At 48.0% G+C, this 17,984-nt stretch overlaps 1 protein-coding gene across 1 annotated transcript in view; it reads left to right on the forward strand.

The window, feature by feature from the left end:
• The first annotated feature begins 2,324 nt into the window (after positions 1-2,324).
• Positions 2,325-17,984, forward strand: part of hivep2a (HIVEP zinc finger 2a) — a 70,206-nt gene continuing 54,546 nt past the window's right edge. Inside the window, exons 1-2 of the mRNA XM_028396530.1 lie at positions 2,325-2,796; positions 8,823-8,874. The gene's annotated coding sequence lies outside the window, so the exon portion shown is untranslated. The remainder of the gene's footprint in view (positions 2,797-8,822; positions 8,875-17,984) is intronic.

Raw genomic sequence — 17,984 nt, forward strand, 5'->3', positions numbered from 1 at the left:
TGTCATCTGAAGACATTTGCTGGCTGGTGTTGTGCAGACACCTCACACGAAGCGTCCGTGCCGCCGTCCTGCCGGGCTTCAGATGAAAAGCAGATGCAAATTGCCTGCATCAGAAGCTGCTGCTGCTGCTGCAGCTCCCTGTCACCATGGTGCTGTGTTGCCACGGCGTCGCCATGGGGACTCCGGGGTCACTGGTGATGAGGTCACATCTCGATGAGCCTCTTATGGGAGATGGCAGACGTTAATCCACTTATTGCTGGCCAGCACACACACACACACTAAAGCATCCATGTGACCCATCTATGTGTGAATCAAGCTGAGGTCTGGAGCACAGGCTGCACATCATTATCTGGAATTATAGAGTAACTAGCATCCAGACTGTTAGTGGAAGGTGGGATTCACGCCCTCGTTGGAACAGTCTGTGGCTCCATCACCTCTGAAGAATCTGATCTCAGAAAAAAAATGCCAAACTCCACCAATGAAAACCCTCTGAGATGGAACCAGATGATGCCAGAGGCTGTGACATCAGCACCACCTCAACAACGAAGACTCGGTGTGCCGCCAGCCGCCTCGCTGATGGCCGCCCTCCCTGCTGAGCCGCATCTCCTGCTCTCACCTTGGGTAGCTTATCTGAATGGACTCATGCCATCGAGACAATTATCCGACTATTATGTGTCATTATGTGTTCCCAGGTATAATGGGAGCTATTTGAAGAAGTCTGAGGACCGTGCAGGGGCAAAAAACTTGGTTCAAGGCTTCATCAGAGGACGCTGTGCCTGGCAGAGGCTTCAGACCTGTCACCAGCCACTCACATGTTTACATGATGTAGTATAGAGCTGAACCTGCTGCTTAAAGGGAAAGCCTGATTGAATTTATTAGCAGGAGAGCGGCCTAAATGAGGCACTCTGTATTCCTAACCGTGTTTAACAGATGAAAGGAGCTGGAGCAGGCGTATTGTTTGAATCCTGAGGGTGCACCTGAAAATCTGGAGCAGCGAACCAAATGGAAGCAATCACTACCCAATAATGCGCTGACTTTCCTGGTCTCTAGTGTTATAGAAAGACACACCGATATATGCACTGATAGAACAAACAATCAGGCGCTACACAGGCAGAGGACGCTGCACCGAAACTAAACTAAAACCCTTAAACCCTTCTTAAGATCGATGGTCTTGGACTCTCATTTCTATCTGCCATGACACTGTTAGCTTAGCTTAGCGACCAGCAACACACGTGGGCACCACAATCGATCGATTTTCACAGCGTATGGTCAGATTTCTCTAGCACAACAAATCTGACCATGACATGTGTGGTTTCTGTTTGGGCTGCCATGTTGAAGAATCCTGCCCCAACTCTGCATTTGACATGTGCTATATTAACATGACCACAGGAGGGCCCAGGGTAAATACATTGTTTGGATATAGAGATTATTCGTCTCCTGGGCTAAGACGAGACCCAGAGGTGGTTAGTCATGGTCGGCCAGCTGATTGCATCGCATGATATCTGTATTTTTATGCGTAAACACGGGGTACCTGCATGTCCAGTGAAAGTGTTTGGGTAGTGTTACGTGTGTGGCAGAAACAGACTGACCTGTGCAGTGGCCATCTTGGATTTTTTTTAAAACTGAAATCTGATTTGTGGAGGGGTTCTAGTGAAAATTTCTACCGTTACCATGGAAACTCAGACCTAATCCACCAAAAGATCCAAGCAAAAGATCTGACCTTGCTGGTGTAAGCGGTGTGTGCGTCTCTACACTGTGTACAGTCTTGTCCTGTGAGGTCGATTTCATTCCTGGGTTTGTGTTTTTATTCCTACTTTCATCTGTTTAATCAGCGTATGTGGAGCGTGCTCCTGCAAGAACTAAGGGCTGAGGAGGAGCAGAGAGAATATTGGAGCGCTAAATAGTTAGCATTTGAATTCTAAATGCATTCGATCGCATTCCAAATTCTGGACTGACATGTCTGCAGGTGTGCTGATCAGGTGTGTCTGATGGTTTCTATCTATAGGATGATATGTGACTCAGACTGTGCTGCAAACTGCCTTCATTTCAGCTCCTAACCACAGCTGAATGTATGGACAGACAGGAGAAAAGGAGGCAGTTAGACAGCCAGGCAGGCAGGCAGGCAGGCAGACAGGTCGCTCCAGAGGTGACCGGGGAATCCTGCTCGCTCTGCGCCGGCAGACAGAGCCTCCTCCTCGGCCACTGCTCCTCCTCCCCTCCCCTCCCCTCCCTCTGCCCTGGTTGCGCGTTGGGGGATCCGACGACGTCACACAAGCGCGCGCACACACACACACACGCCCTCTCTCTCTCTCTCTCTCTCTCTCTCTGTCTCTCTCTCGCTCTCTGCAGCTCCGTCTCTTGCACTCTCACTCTCCTCTATGCTGCTATTCTGGGAAGTGGCGCTTGGAATAACCCCCGTGTGTGCGTATGAGTGTGTGTGTGCGCGTGTGTCTCCTGATTTCACCCTGACACACGCACACATACACACTCACAACACTGTTAGACGCACACATTTACTGTCTGTCTGTCTGTCTGACTGCAGCGACGCGGCTCCGGCAGCAGAAATCCGGTCGGAAAGGATTCCTTCCATTTTTACGCGCAACTTTTCCTCCGTCGGCAGCTTCGCCGCGACGTCTCCCCCGCTCCTCCTCGACTGTTGTGGATTTCTAACAACCACATCCTGGCTGTCGCTGACGGACAAGCAGCGAGAAGTCAAGCCCGCCAGCTCAGAGTCGGATCTCCTGTCACCGGGCTTTACTTGTTGTCATTCTCACCGGAGACGCGCAGCTACAGGAGGTAAGAGAAAGCCTTTCCGGACACATATTCTCACACACAGCAGAGTGTGACAGTGTGTGTGTTTTCTGCCTGCGCCATGGCGGACATTATGGTTTGTTTTCACGGCACTTGATCTTTTGCTTAGCTTATAAGGGCACGGCTATGCAGGGGGAATACCCCGGGCACGCATTGCATTGCATGCAGATTACCCGGGTTGCGTAATATCCTGAGGAATTTGCAGTAGCCTGCACGGCCAGGCGGACTGCTGCAAGGCCGGGTGAGGGGGGACAGGGGAGACGGAGGCAGGGTGCGTGTTGGTGGACGCTCTGATCGGACTGATTCTGCATCTGGAAGGTCGAATGTTTCTTCCGCTTGTGGGTCGGGCGGCAGACTTTCACCTGCTGGTCCCGCTGACAGTGTTTGAGCTGCGCCCTGCGCGCACTGTGCGCCGGCCTCAGGTGTTTCCGTGTTGGTCAGTGTGACATTCTTCAAATATTCAAATCCCCTGAGAAGCGAGTTCTTATTCAGATGGGAGTGACTTTATCTCATATGCTCATCGTTTGTTTCCTCTGTGTGTGTGTGTGTGAGAGAGAGAGAGAGAGGGTGGGTGGTGCGCTGGCTGGTTCCGGGAATGTTCCATGACGTGTTGCCGTCTAGAGAGGGGCCCCAGCCGGGGGGACTCCTCCGGACGACTCGGCGCTGCTGCTGCCGCTGCTGCTCTCTCTCTCCCTCTCTCTCCCTCTCTCCCTCTCTCTTCCTGCTTCTGCTGGAAAATATGTGTGTTTCCAGAGAAGACGTTTGATTCGCTCCTCCCTTTGTTTCCCCCTCTGTACCTCCAGTCCTTGTGCAGGTCAGAGGTCAGAGGTCAGAGGGTCAACAGGTGCCGTTCAAGGGTGGATGATTGGCAGGTTAGGGTCTGAACGGAAGCAGCTGAAGGACACGGTGCTGCTCAGCTGCTGCCAGCAGGACCGTCTGCTTCTGACAGTGTTTGTTTGATGTTTAATATGCCACAGAACGCACAAATAAAGAACACAAACAACACGATGAAACAGCCCCTCCAACTTAATACGTGCAGTTTTCATATAAAGATGAAGAAAAACAACTGGAAAGACGTGAGACGCTATTTAAAGACACAACAGAATGAAAACAGAGAAACGAAACACACAGAGAAGAACCAGGATGTGTGTGTGTGTGTGTGTGTGTGTGTGTTGTTGGTGGAGGAGTGTGCGTTCTGCTCAGGACACGCGCTGGTGACCGCACACACGTCTTGTGTGTTTGTGCACGGGGGAAGGCCGACCTACGTACCATCTGTCCCACTGCCACCTCAGATGGCCATCGGGGTGTGCTGCGTAGGAGCGAGCTGCAACCACACACACACACACACACACACACACACACACACAGTGTAGGATGGAGAATGTTTTAGGTGTGAGCTGATTTTCTGCACTAAACAGTCAATTAATTTATGACTTGGGCCTTGTGGGAAGTGTGTGTGTGTGTGTGCGCGTCTGTGTGTGTGTTTATGTGTGTGCACGTGTGTGTCTGTGTGTGTGCCGGACTCTGTTCCTCAAAGATTTGTTGACAGTAATCACTGCTGCATCGGGCTGAGTTTCAGGTTTGGAGTGGACGGGTTGCTGTGTTAGCATCAGCTCTCTTAAAGGGACACCTCCCTTCATCCATCACATCACACGGAGGCTGGGTCAGGGTGTAGCACTGAAGGTAGCACGCTAGCACCATGAGTCAGCACAGCAGTGACTCACTTATTTTAAGTTTCTGAGGACCGAACATGTTGCATAAGGATGTGACTTCTGTGTGTGACAGATGGGTTCTGACCTGAGGCTGTCATTAGTTTTTATTGGACTCATTCTTAGAGCCAGCCCTCAAGTGGACACTGGAGGAACTGTGGGTTTTAAACACTTCTTTTCTTTGCTCCCAGAGGTTGAAACTAGTGCTGCAACAAACAAGTATTTTTGCGATTACTCGAGTACTCGGCAGCAGGTGGATGCCTGCTTTGGACCGCTGCAGTGTCATTGCTTCGGCGCGCGACCGCCTCCATGCCCGGCGCCAAAACCGCGTGTGTGTCTCAAACCCGGGACCTCTTGCACCCAAAACGCTGATCGTCCCACTACGCCACAAGAGAATCATCCCCGATGACGTCACGAAACAAGTCATCGAGTACTAAATTAGTTGTTGAGGCATTTTGCCCTCGAATATTACTCGAGTAATCGTTGCAGCCCTAGTTCAAACTGTACTTTTTTAGGGAAAAATTGGACGACGGCTCCATGGTCCGACACAGGGGGGCGCCAGATGTGCTGTGGTTTTAGTTGTTTCCCTGTAGAGGACGGGCTGAGTATGGAAGGTGGATTTGTTCAAAGAGGACAGGGAGGACAGCTAAAGGACTTACAGTGTCCACTGTGGTTGAAAGTCTTTATTGAAGACTCGTATTACAGTGAATCTACTCAGCCTGAGTGTATCTGTGTCGATCTGTGTCGATTTGAATATTTTGTGTCGGCGTCGTCCGTCTGTCTGCAGATGTGTTGGGTTTGCATTTGCTGTCAATTATCACAGCGTACACATCATAGCTGGAGAATTTGAGATGGCTGCAGATGTATGGCATGGTGTGAAGAAGTAACACACACACACACACACACACACACACACACACACACACACACACACAGCTCTCATTACAGCTTGGACTCACTGATGTGTTGGTAAAAGTATGCAGCACACGGACCAGGCTGAACACCACAAAGTTTATCTGACTGGATTGAGTTGAATGCAGTTGCACAACTTGAACCTGTGTGTGTGTGTCTGTGTGTGTGTGTGTGTGTGTGTGTGAGATCACCTGAGAGCTGTAAAGGAACATGAGAGCGCTCCGGTGACCGAGGTCCTGACAGCGAAGGCTAAATTATTAAGACACACCCACACATATGCACACACAAAGCCTAATGAGCTGGTTGACTGGCTCCTGCAGGTGAACTGCTCCTCTGCGGTTTGGTTTCATACCGACGGACGTATAAATATACAACACCTGGACATTTAGAGAGGGAGGATGAAGAGAGGAGGGAGAGGAAGGAGAGAGAAAAGAAAGGAAAGCAGGAAGAGGAGAGGAGAGGACAGGAGAAGCAAGAAATGATGGAGAAAGGAAGAAAAAGAGCAGAGGAAACAAGGGTTAAATGGAGGAGACGAATAAAAGGAAAGGAGACAACAGAACAGGAGAGAGGAGGAAAGGAAAAGGAGACAGAGGAATAGGAAGAGGAGGGAGAAAAGAAAACAAGATGAGGAAACATAAAGAAGGAAGAAGGAGAGGAGGAGAGTCGCCTCCATCAGCTGACACACTTCATCTGAAGCACTTTGCTCAGCTGGGTGTGTGTGTGTGTGTGTGTGTGTGTGTGTGTGTGTGTGTCAGCTGTAAACTCTCCCTCTGTCCTCACAGCCAGCTGGAGGATGACATGTTTCTCTTCCCTCAGCCAATCAGCAATCAGCTGACTGACGATTGACAAGTTTCTCCATATTAGCCAATCACCAGGCAGCTTCAGATTAAGATGGTTGTTCTCCACATGCTCAACTTTAAACTGTGTGTGTTTAGGTGGACAAGGAGAGAGAGAGAGAGAGAGAGAGAGAGAGAGAGACCTTTACCCAAACTGGCCTACTTTCTGAGCAGCTTGTAATTAGTCTCACTTCATGCATTTATGCATCAGACAGTGAAGCTAAATCAGTGTTTTGTAATCAGGAAATCCCAACTGACACGAGCAGCGCTCAGTTCCCTCTGACTGCGCGGTCATCGCTGAACCCTGTGGAAGCTGCTGCGTGCTTTGATGAGTCACATGACTGTCTGTCACATGACTGTCTGTCGTATCTGTCGCCATCCAGCCACACTTTCCTTCCTCTCAGTTTAAAATCTTCCAAAAATGATGTGTCCACTTTAGCAAGATCCTGTAAAAACCACCCCCCCCCCCAACCCCCCGTCCTCCTATATCTTCATGTTGATATCTTCATGTTGTGACAGCCAGCAGCTTCACATGTTTGTGATCAGCTTTCGATGTCAATCACTCAGAATCTACAGCCGCAATTTGGCCCCGTCGAAACTCTGCAGTCATACGGGGAGGAACGTGTGGGTGCAGGACCGGCGTGAACCCTCTGTTGGGTTTTCAGTTGAATGTCTCACTTTCTCTCAGCGGGGAAGTCTCGCTCTCACACCTCACTCATTCTTCTTCTTCTTCGGCACCAAACGCCCTGCTGAGCATTTGCTCGGGGGACTGTCCAGAGGCGCTTTGGGAAACGCAAGAGGTCTGAATGACGTACGCGGCCTGGAAATGGTAGATATGATATGATATAGATATGACAATATGTCAGTGTGGGATAATCCAGCAGGTGACGTGTCAGGGTTTCCTCTTATATCTGGACTATGTGTCACCTTTCATTTTATTATTTTATATGCCAGCTTACATATTAATTATACTGTGTTTTTGAATTTTTAGTTAATTTGTTAATACTAGTTTTACAAGTGTTTTTATATTTTATGTTTTTATATTTTGTTATTATTATTTATATATTTTATATTATTATATTTATTTTTTTTATTTTTTTTTATATTATATTTCTATATTTTATATTTCTATATTTTTTATATTTATTTATATATTTAATATTTCTATATTTTTTACATTTATTTATATATTTTATATAGTGTTCTGCTGTGTGTGTGTCATGTTTTTAAAAGTATAGATATTTTTAAATGAATATACTATATTAAACTAAATATCAATAGTGTTTAAAATTGATTTTGTAATTTTAAATTTAATGCATAGATTATTTTTTACTTCTTATCTTTCCTTATTATTAATTCTAGTCACTCACAGGTGCTTTAGTACCTTTGAGTATGTGTGGAAATATTATATTATGTTTTATTTTGAATATGTTTGGTGTTTTCTGAGAGGAGCCTTTTTGTGAGTTGACCTGATTTTTGCTTGAACTCGTGGTGTTTTTCTGATGATAAATAAACCGCGTTAAGCCGCTGAGCTGTGTGTGGCAGCACGCTGAAAACACACAGACAGTCGCCGCCGTAGATCCAAGGTGACTTATTTGCATATTCACATAAAAGATAAAAAAACACTTCAGAAAATATCAGGGGATGAAAAGAAATCCAATCTCTGTGGGTGAGGCTGAGCAGAAACCCCAGAGGGCTTAAAAAAACAGAAAAACATCATCACCGGAAAAAAAAAGTGACAAAAGAAAATCAGGATGACACGAGCGATCTGAAACTCTGCGAGTGTCAGCGGCTGTTATTGGACTCATCGCAGACTTTGAAATGTCAAATGCTCAGATGGCATCAACGGAGACTTATTTTAGAAAAATGTGTGATTACAAACTGCAGGATCAGCATGTCACTCCCGTCGCCATGGAGACGATACAGAAGCAGCACTGCTCCTTTTTTGTTTTAATTTCCTGGCGTCCATTTTAACTCCGCGCTGGGCACACCAGGGCGTCTCATGACCTTTTGACCTGTCAAAGTATTCAAAGTATGCTCACCGTCCGTGCTTTTATTTTGACATGATGCGGCCCGAGCGTTAACCCCTTCTGACACCGAGCCCTCCTCTGACAGCCGCCACAGAGATGATGCTCACTGCTGTTAGTGTTTGAGCTAAGCTACGCTAACTGGGTTAGCCTTAGGTTTAGGAGGCTGACGTTCAAACTCTCTGAGTGAATTCATGTCAAAGTGTTTCACCTCCTGGTTTCTGGCTCTAGTTTTGGATGCTAGCTGCAGATGCTAGAGTTTCCTATTCATTTTCAATGTCTGGCTCAGTTAGCATTAGCGCTGTTCTAGCCCCTCCAGCCCCGTCTCATATTCTCTTATGATTCTTATCATCAGTGCTTTGTTGTGTTTTATGGCTGCCTTGGTGGGTTTGTCGGGGCTGCCTCTGCTGCAGGAGGCGGCGGCCATGTTGCACGCATGTGGCCTCACAGACCATGTTTACAACAGCTGGACTTACATAGTGCTTCATGCTCTCTCTCTCTCTCTCTCTCTCTCTCTCTCCCTGCAGGGACATTTTGTGGACTTGATGAACTGGACCAGCGGACAAACAAAAACAACAGGTAGGATCAGTGTGTGTGTGTGTGTGTGTGTGTGTGTGTGTGTGTAGCAGACATAACACACACAAAAGGGAAGAAAAGTGTTAAAATCTGTTGAGTTACATTTGTAATTTGAGCATTAAACCAAAGGGAATTGTGGGTAAAAAGATTGTTCTTGCTGTAATAACCTCATTAGGATTTAAAATGGCCGATTCTTTTGTGAGGAGAGAGCGCAGAGAAACAGACGGTCGAGCTCTGTTCATTTAACCAGAATTACTCTTGCTGTTTTTGCCCTCCCCGGCTGGTTGCCGAGGCAACCGGCCAGCTTCGTCACCCGGAGGTGTGACCTCGGCTGGGAGTGTAAATGACAGAACTCACTTTTTTTAAATGTTCCCTCTGCCTGCCTTCGTGTAAAGTTCCTCCTCTCACACACACGCCTCTGCGATAGGACGTTTGTGGGGCGCTAACACAAACTTAACACAACAGTGATGAAATACATACACATCCTGATCATTCATGGGTCGAATGCTTCCGCAGCTTTGAGCTGCCTCCGGCTGTGGTGGATGCTGATGTCTGACCTGTCATCTCGTTCCTCCGGGCCTGCTCTCTGCGCTGTCTTCTGGCAGCATGTTTGTGATGTCACATGTGTTGCGTGGATACCTGGAATTCAGCACTGGTAACCAGGCATTCAGGACGTCTGCACTGGATGACATCAGCGGCTGACTGAGATATCAGCACGATCTCCAGGGTGGAGTAATCAGATAACAACACTGGCCCCAGTCCAAGGGTGATTTTCAAGTCTCAGAACTCAACACTGCAGATGTTCCTGCCTTCACAGCAGCGTGCTCTCTGGGATTAATACAAGGGGGACCAGCCATCGGCCAAAAGTTTTGAGTTCTGAGGAGTCCACCTGAGCAGAGAGGCGACGGGAGAAAGAAAGAGAGGTGAACTAAAAGAGGACAGCGTTGTTGGAGGATGCATTCACTGGGTTCTGTGTTGTGTGATCAGGTTTGATATCCAGGAGAGCTGCTGGAGGCTTTACCCTACAGCATCAGTGCTACAAGGAACAGTGCAGAGGTCAAAGGTCAAAAGGCCTCCAGACCATGAACACATGCTCCTGGTGCTCCTCAGGAACTGGAGACCATGAGTGGCTGCTGTGATGGAGGTTTAACAGTGATGGGTGGAGGAGGTGCTTTTCAAATAAGTGCAAATATGACGAATAGCAGCAGAAACCGCGTGCTGTGTGTGTGTGTGTGTGTGTGTGTGTCAGCGGTGTCACTTCCTCTTCCTGTGTAACAGCCTGGTATCAAGGATGAGCTGAACTATGTAATCCACACATCTCACATCTCTACCCCCTTGTATGCACTTGTCACCCACGGCTGTGTGTGTCTGTCTGTGTGTGTGTGTGTGTGTATTTTTCATCAGAGTGTGCACAGAAATAGATCATGTAAAGCAGAGATTGCTATCTGCACCTCAGAGTGTGTGGGCCTTTAAACTTCACACAGTGTCAGGATGTGCGTCAGTGCTTGCAGAGTGTGCACTGTAAAATGCACACGCTGTGTGTGTGTGTGTGTGTGTCAGGTGGGTTAGGAGGACATGGAAGGTGGCTGCTCTGCGCTGTGGCGAGCTGTTCAGACAGACAGAAAGTGTCCATGTGTGTCCTCTGTGTGTCTGCATCACGGATCAGACGTGAGAACCAGCAGTTCTTTGAGTGGCCACTTAGTTTATGGCGTGACAACGTGGAGTAACAGGCAGGTCAGATCACGAGTAGTTCAGCAAAGTCTTTACCTCATCTGAATGACTACATACGCCATTTTGAGAGCCTTTGGAATCAACAGATTCTGCTGTTTGTCGTCATGCTTTTCACAGTTTTATATTTAGTGCTAGCTGGCTAAGCTAATCCATGCTAACACACCATGAGAGCCATTACACCTGTTTATGTTTGCATGCTGTGTTCTTATTGTTTTTATGAGCAACCGTAGACACCACACATGCTAACACACACACACACACACACACACACACACACACACACACACACACACACACACACACACTTATAGAACATGTACAGGAAGTGTGCAGCCTGCAGAAGCAACAAAGCCGTCATTTGCATGAGGAATGATGCGGAAGCGAAACCAAACTCTTTATTGTTCCGCACACACACACACACACACACACACACACACACACACACACACACACACACACACACACACACACACTGCTTTCCATGCAATTTGAATGCACAAACAAAGAGACCACTGGACTTGAGGTTACTTGGAGGAAATGGGAACCAAACTAACTGCTGTTGTCTGGGCAATATTCATATCCCATAATGCTATTCAAATTCTGTCACTCTGTTATCTCACTCATGGCTGACACAGACACACACACACACACACACACACTTTCATTTTGACACAGCTGTTCATCGCTCTGCCCTCTGTGGGTGTGTGTGTCTGCACATGTGTGTGAAGCTCGCTCTCCATGCGATGCTGTCAAGGGCACAGCTTGCATCCGTTGTGCCAAACTGTGGTCACCATGGCAACAGAACATACACTTCTTCTCCCTCTTCACCTCCCTGCTACTCTCATTGGTTTACTGTCCATTGCTGAGCTTTTTTATTTTTATTTTTATGAGTGTATGTCTGAATGTACCAGCTCACTGGTTACCATGGCGCCCACATCTTCGTTTGGTTCTCCATCAGTTGTTTTTTTTGTTTCCCTTTTGTTCAGCTCAAGTAGTGGGCTGGTCCACGTGTTGGTGTGGCTGCAGCTCTTTTTGCAGCACGTTGTCCTTTTCTTCGGGTTTTAGAGTCTCTTCTCTTCTCTGCTGGCAGCTAGCTTGAATTACAGCTGCTTTGTTTATGTTAGCTCACATGCTACACGTCATTGGAACGCTTAGATTTTTAGCTTTTGATTGAGGCAAACAGCAACAGTGAGCTGTCCAACGTCCTGTCAAAAATGTCCGCCAGCACTCAGAGAACCAAGTCAGTCAAATATTGAGTTCAGCACAGGACGTCCTGCCAGCCGGTTTTTACACACACTCCTTTATTAATCAGTGTAAAACATTAATTTTGTGATTTTATTCTCATTAATTTGTCACTTCCATAAGGTCAGGCCTGCTGCAGGAGGTTTCTACCTCCTCCAGTTACACAGGTACAGTCATTCTGAAAGCTTCAGCGTCGCCTTTCACAGGAGAAACTCTCCAAAAGGTGCGTGAACAGCTGTTCCTTTACTCCAGGTTTGACCGTGTCGGCTCATTTTCCAGCATCAGAGTGTGGATGTAACATTTACATGTGGATTAACGCTGAACGTTAATCAGGTGTTCATTCAGAAACGTGACGACTCTCAGATGAAGTCAGAGCATCACTTGTGGCTCACAGGATGACGTGCGGAGAACCATTCAGGAAAAGGCAGGATGTCTGTGGGAGGGGTGATGGAGTGATGAATGGAGCGAGAGGACAAGGTCGAGAGGGGAGGAGGAGGAGGAGGAGGAGGAGGAGAGAGTGATTAGGCAACCCCTGCTTTGTCCGCCTCCCGTCTCCTCGGCAACTTCAGCATCCCATCATCACATCCCTTCCCTTGACCTCAATCCCCTCTTTTGCCATCTATCTTCTTATTCCTCCTCCTTGTTCCTCCCTCTTCCTGTGCTTCATCGGCGCTCCTTCCCCTTCACCCCGCTCCCCTCATTCCTCCGTGATCTCCTCTGCCAGGGAGGAACAGGTGGCTCGCCTCTGCTGTGCCACTCGGTGGCTTCCTGCCTGAAACAGAGAGCGATAGAGAGAGAGAGACCGCCCTGCCTCTCAGGGTTATAACATGTGACGGACGGAAGAGGGAGGAGGAGGAGGAAGTGCAAGAGGGATTAGAGGTCTGACCGAAGGCTGTGATTTTTGTGACTGAGAGAGAGCAGCAGGTGCTCCAGAGTGAAGTACAGACGCACACGAGCACTTAAGGATAAGAGGTGTTTCTGTGCCCACACCAGTATGACATCATTTCCTGTCCTCACTCAGGAAGTCAACACTTTAAAGAGCCTCTGGTGTGCGTCTGAAGCTGGCACTTCAGCTTTTTAACACAAGCAGAAGAGGGAAATGCAAATGTCTCCTCTTCGTCCTCACTCCGCCTGTCTCCTCCTCTCCTCCTCTCCTCCTCTGCACTATTTTTATTCTCTTCCTCTAATCTTAATCTCATCCTGCAGTTTCCAAAGAACTGACATATTTGGAGGATTGAGTTTGTTCCTGCGGGCCCCCGGGATTAGCCGCTGCTACAGTCGAGCTAGCCATCTCCGGGAGCTAACTCCATATGCGAGGCATTAAGGCTGATTAGCTTCACGCTAGCTCACTCACTGTCAGGAGTATTAAAGCTTAAAAGCTAGCACAGCTGGCTAGCACCTCGCAACTCCCGTCCATCAGGCGGTGGAAGGGTGTGTGTGTGTGTAGGGGGGGGGGGATTAGCATATGCTAACGACAGCTAGCAGGCCTAAGATTTAATGCTTCAAAGAGAGGGAGTAAATCTGAAAACACACTGCACATGATGTTTGTACGGAGTGAGCAGCGTCAAACCTGGGTGAGAGTGGGAAACCGCACGCTGCCCATGAGCAAGGCACCAGCAGCAGCTCTGCAGAGGCCGTCTAAACATATGCTTCATGTTTGAACTCAGAGTTATTGAGCTTTTATTGTGAAATGACTGTTTGGTGATTTAGACCAACATGAATCAGACCATCTTCAGCATGAGTTCTCCTCCTCCTCCTCCTTCAAAGCTCTTTCTCGCTCTCTCTCTCTCTCCTTCATCCCCCTTTTCCTCTCCTCCCTGCTCTCCTCCTTCTCTTCTGTTGTTTTTAACCCTTCTCTTCTCTTTTTACTCCTCTCTGATGCTCCGTCTAACTTTCCACCCTCCTATCTCTCCTCCTATCCCTCCTTTCTTTCTTTGCTCGCCCATCCTTCTCCTCCTCCTCCTCCTCCTCCTCCCTTCTCTGCCATGTTCTTATCTTATTTCCTTTTTCCATCACATTCTTGTCCTCTCCTCTTCAGCTCCTCCTTTCTCCTCCTCATCCTTTTCTTCCCTCTTCGTCTCCTCTTCCATCCTGACGGGCCAACAGAAACCCTAAAACCTCCGAACAGATCCTCCTCTTTCCTTCCCGGCTGTCAGCGCGCTCTCTTCTGATGAAATTAACCAACACTTCAGTGTTTGTTTTGAAAGGATCTCTGCCTGATGTGTTTTCCACACAAACGGTGTCGCTGACAGGATTCGGCTGACAACCCGGTGATATCAGACCTCTCTGTTAACTTAAAGTACATGTGAGGATCAGAAGCAGCTGTCAGCCGTGTGTGTGTGTGATTTCGTGTTAATGTCATCAGTAAAATTTGTCCTCCATCTATCTAATTCCTCTGGATATTAAAGACCGTGCAGGGCCAAAAATATCTATGCAAATATATTCAGACGAGTATCAAAAAAATGTAAATACTGTGATGTTCCTTCAAAAGATGGTGAAGGCTGGCATGAAAGTGAGGCACGTTATGTGGGAGATTTAACTTTAAGAGTCTTCTTAAAGCAGGAAACCCACGTTTGTGTGATACTGAAGCTGCACAGTTTAATCTGCCGACAGGTAGACAGGTCAGGAGTCTGCAGTCAGACCTTCTAGTGGTGATTTTCCTCCTGGATGGAGTCAGTCAGGAAGACAGACTGTCATCACTGGGAGGTGGAGGTTACTGTGAAAGGTGTCGACAAAACCCAAAAACCCGAACCCAAGAAGTGCAGCTGTTGGTGCTTCACAGAGGTTTCTCCTCATCGCTCCACGGTCGCTATGTTAGCTTTAAAGTGACACCTTCTGCCTCAGGTTCCAGTGAAGAAGTTAGTTTTTGTCGTCACACTAACACGCTGCTGCATCTACAGAGTCCAAACCTTCGATCATAGAAAATGCTGTTCTGCCTTAAGCCAGACGCCCAGGTGCTGCAGTCTCAAACTTATCAATCGAAGCACGTCACACCAATATGATGCTACTGAAGGACTTTAACGAGCAGACAAGTGATTGATCTCAATATTATAATACTTTGAGTGTAAGAAAGTCCACTTTGTATTTATGCCGATGCACCGACACTGCAGTTCACCCAGGGGGCGCTCAGGAGCCTATCCTCTAAGTGGACGAAACTAAATATACTAAATTTTTTTTTGGAAAGTGTGAACAGGCTAATGTCCGTTCCTCTTCCTTACTGTTGAAGCGGATTTAGCCTACACTGTGCTAGCATTCTGCTAATGGATGCTAATTGGCCAGTTAAGCTCAGGTGTTATAGTCTTAGCACCCTAAAATATGCTGAAATAACAGTTTTAACCTCACGATAGTTGCAGTTTGGGGCTCCATAAGAGTCCATTAAATCTACCTCAAGAGCGCCCCCTATGGAACAGGCAGATAGAAATAGAGGTCCTGCTGTGTTTCTGTTACTGTGATGACCTGCTGGTCTTATCCTGGTGTTTCCACACCTTCCCTGTCTGTGTGTTCACGTCACAGCTCGGCTCTTTCTGCTCTGTCCGCCCTGCATGTGGTGGACTCGGTCCATGTGGGCAGGTTGCTTTATAGCGCTGTACGATTCTATAACTGCTGATGGATGCGCTCCAAAGCAGATAAAACACACACTCATAAACGTGTGTGTTTTCTTTGGATATGAGCACACACATGCATCCACAGGGTGAGAGAGTGCTGCTGCACATGAACCCGCTCACACTCCCGGCCTGCCTCCCGCTCTCTCCTCACCAAACCAAACACTGTAATTTATCTCCATCGCTCTCGCAGGCCGACCTCAGGCCGTTAAAGGTTTCCAGTTGGGTTTGCGGCGGCGGGCAGAAATGTCAGAGCGGTGGATTCCAGCGCCGGGCAGAGAGGCCGCCGCTGTGTATGTGGTGGCAGATCGCTGTGCTGTATGTGTTATGTGTGTGTCTGTGTGGTGCATGGCTTTTTTTAGTGTGTGTGTGTGTGTGTGTGTGTGTGTGTGCGTGCAGACGATGGTTTCTCACCTGTTGAGTGATCTGTGGTCATCGGGGAAGACGTGGACGCCGCATGCTGCCTGTTTTTTAATCAATCAGTGTATTCTGTCATTTGATGGACACACCGGTGGAGAATCCTGAAAACGTTCCTGTTTCCAGACTAACAGTTCAAACTTCCATCCACTGACTCACTGTCGCAGCTTCAGAGCATCAGGAGGATTTATTGTTTCCATTGTTGCCATGTGTGTGTGTGTGTGTGTGTGTGTGTGTGTGCATATATCTGCAGGTTATTTGACACATCTTATTCACGTGTTGTTGGTTTGTTTACAGTTTGTTTTACACGCTCACAGAGTGATACAGCTCCTCACACATGTGTTGCAACAACACAGAGCAGACTGAAGCACAGTCTGTCCGGGTTCAGCCTCCAGGGAAACAGGAACCTGGACCTGGACTGGAGAACCCCTCCAATGGTGTGGTCACAATGAAAGTGTGGAGAGATTAAAAAAGCAGGAACACAATGAGGAGCAGGAGGTGGTCAGGTGGATGTGACTCCTCCTCTCCTCTCCTCTCCTCTCCTCTCCTCTCCTCTCCTCTCTCCTCTCCTCTCCTCTCCTCTCCTCTCTCCTCTCCTCTCCTCTCCCCTCTCCTCTCCTCTCCTCTCCTCTCCTCTCTCCTCTCTCCTCTCTCAGATGCTGCTCAGGGCCAGCAGAGTTATATTTAGCTTCACTCTCCTCCTCCTCTTCCTCCTCCTCCTCCTCCTCCTCCTCTTCCTCCTCACCCTCTGTTTCTGTGTTTTGCCCCTGCAAAGATGGCTTCATTAGCCATAGACCTCAGCATGAAAACACACACCCTCACACACACACACACACACACTCTGGGGTAGAGAGGGGGATAGAGTCTGTTACATAAGAGTCTCTCTTATATAATTTGATGCATATTTGATGCTGAATGGTGCAATGGCAATGCAGAAAGCTGTGAGGTGTGTGTGTGTGTGTGCAGGAAAAAAGCCAGTTTTTGCAGTTCGGCCTCTCTGTGCCCTCTTGGAGCTGTTACGTCAGAGGGAAAGCTAAAGGTGAACAGGCAGTCACAGCTACGTGTGTGTCTGTGTGTGTCTGTGTGTGTGCTGAACGTCTTCTTCTAACTTGTGTTCTTCACTTCAACCTCCATTGCAGAAGTGAACCCATGTGTGGTTGTAGACCAGGACTCGTCCACAGTGGCGGTGTTTCCGCTCCGTCCCAGTGGAGCTGTTACCTCCCAGCCCCACAGAGCTGTGGTCACACCCCCGTTACCCCAATATTTCCCACACTGACCAAGCGTTCCCGGCACGCTTGAAGGTTTCCGGGTGTCTCTACCTCGGTGGTAAACAACCTGTTTTGATTTGTATTTGTCGGGAAGCAGACGGTGACTCGTCAGCTGACTTGTTTGTTTTTTCCTTCTTTCATTTCTGGGAGGAAGTTAAGTCATGGTGAGGTTTTCAAAGCATGGAAACACTGAGCCATGCTCCAAAACATCCAGCAAAGAAAAAAACAACATATATAAAGAGGCCATACATGACAGACGAGTGCTGAGGAGGGGAAACAGTCCAATTCCTGTTACTGAATACACCTAATTAGACAACAACTAGTCAGACAACAACCATCCAGGCCCACACAACCACCACGACAACACAAGACAGCCCGACTTGATGCAAAGGTTCAGAAGAACCGTAGATCTACTGGTTTATTTAGACTGATGTCTGGGTTTTCTTGGACATGTGTCGATTAAGGTTAGCATGCTAACCAGCTAGCCTTCACTAGATTGCTCTGCAAGCATCTGCTCGGCCCTCTGTCCAGCCAGAGAGGAGTAGAAGTGTTCTTGTCTGGTCCAACAAACTTGTCTCATTGAAGCCAGCATGCTAGGCAGCTAGCCACAAAGTCATGCAATACCACTTTGTACCACTAGTGTAACCTCTAGAAAAAGCAGCGTCGGTGTCTAGTATAGAAATCGTCCAACAACCAAGCTGCATGCTTGGAGTTAGCATGCTAAGCAGACCACGTCGAACCACTGGAGTCTGTCCTCAGTCCAACCAGAAAGGACGAATCAGAGTTAGCTGAGCCGGCGTCCAGACTCATCCTAAACCTGTGATGTATGCTGGAAGTTAGAAGTTTCAGAGTG

This window comes from Parambassis ranga, chromosome 24, assembly GCF_900634625.1.
Source record: "Parambassis ranga chromosome 24, fParRan2.1, whole genome shotgun sequence".
Classification (NCBI taxonomy): Eukaryota; Metazoa; Chordata; class Actinopteri; family Ambassidae; genus Parambassis; species Parambassis ranga.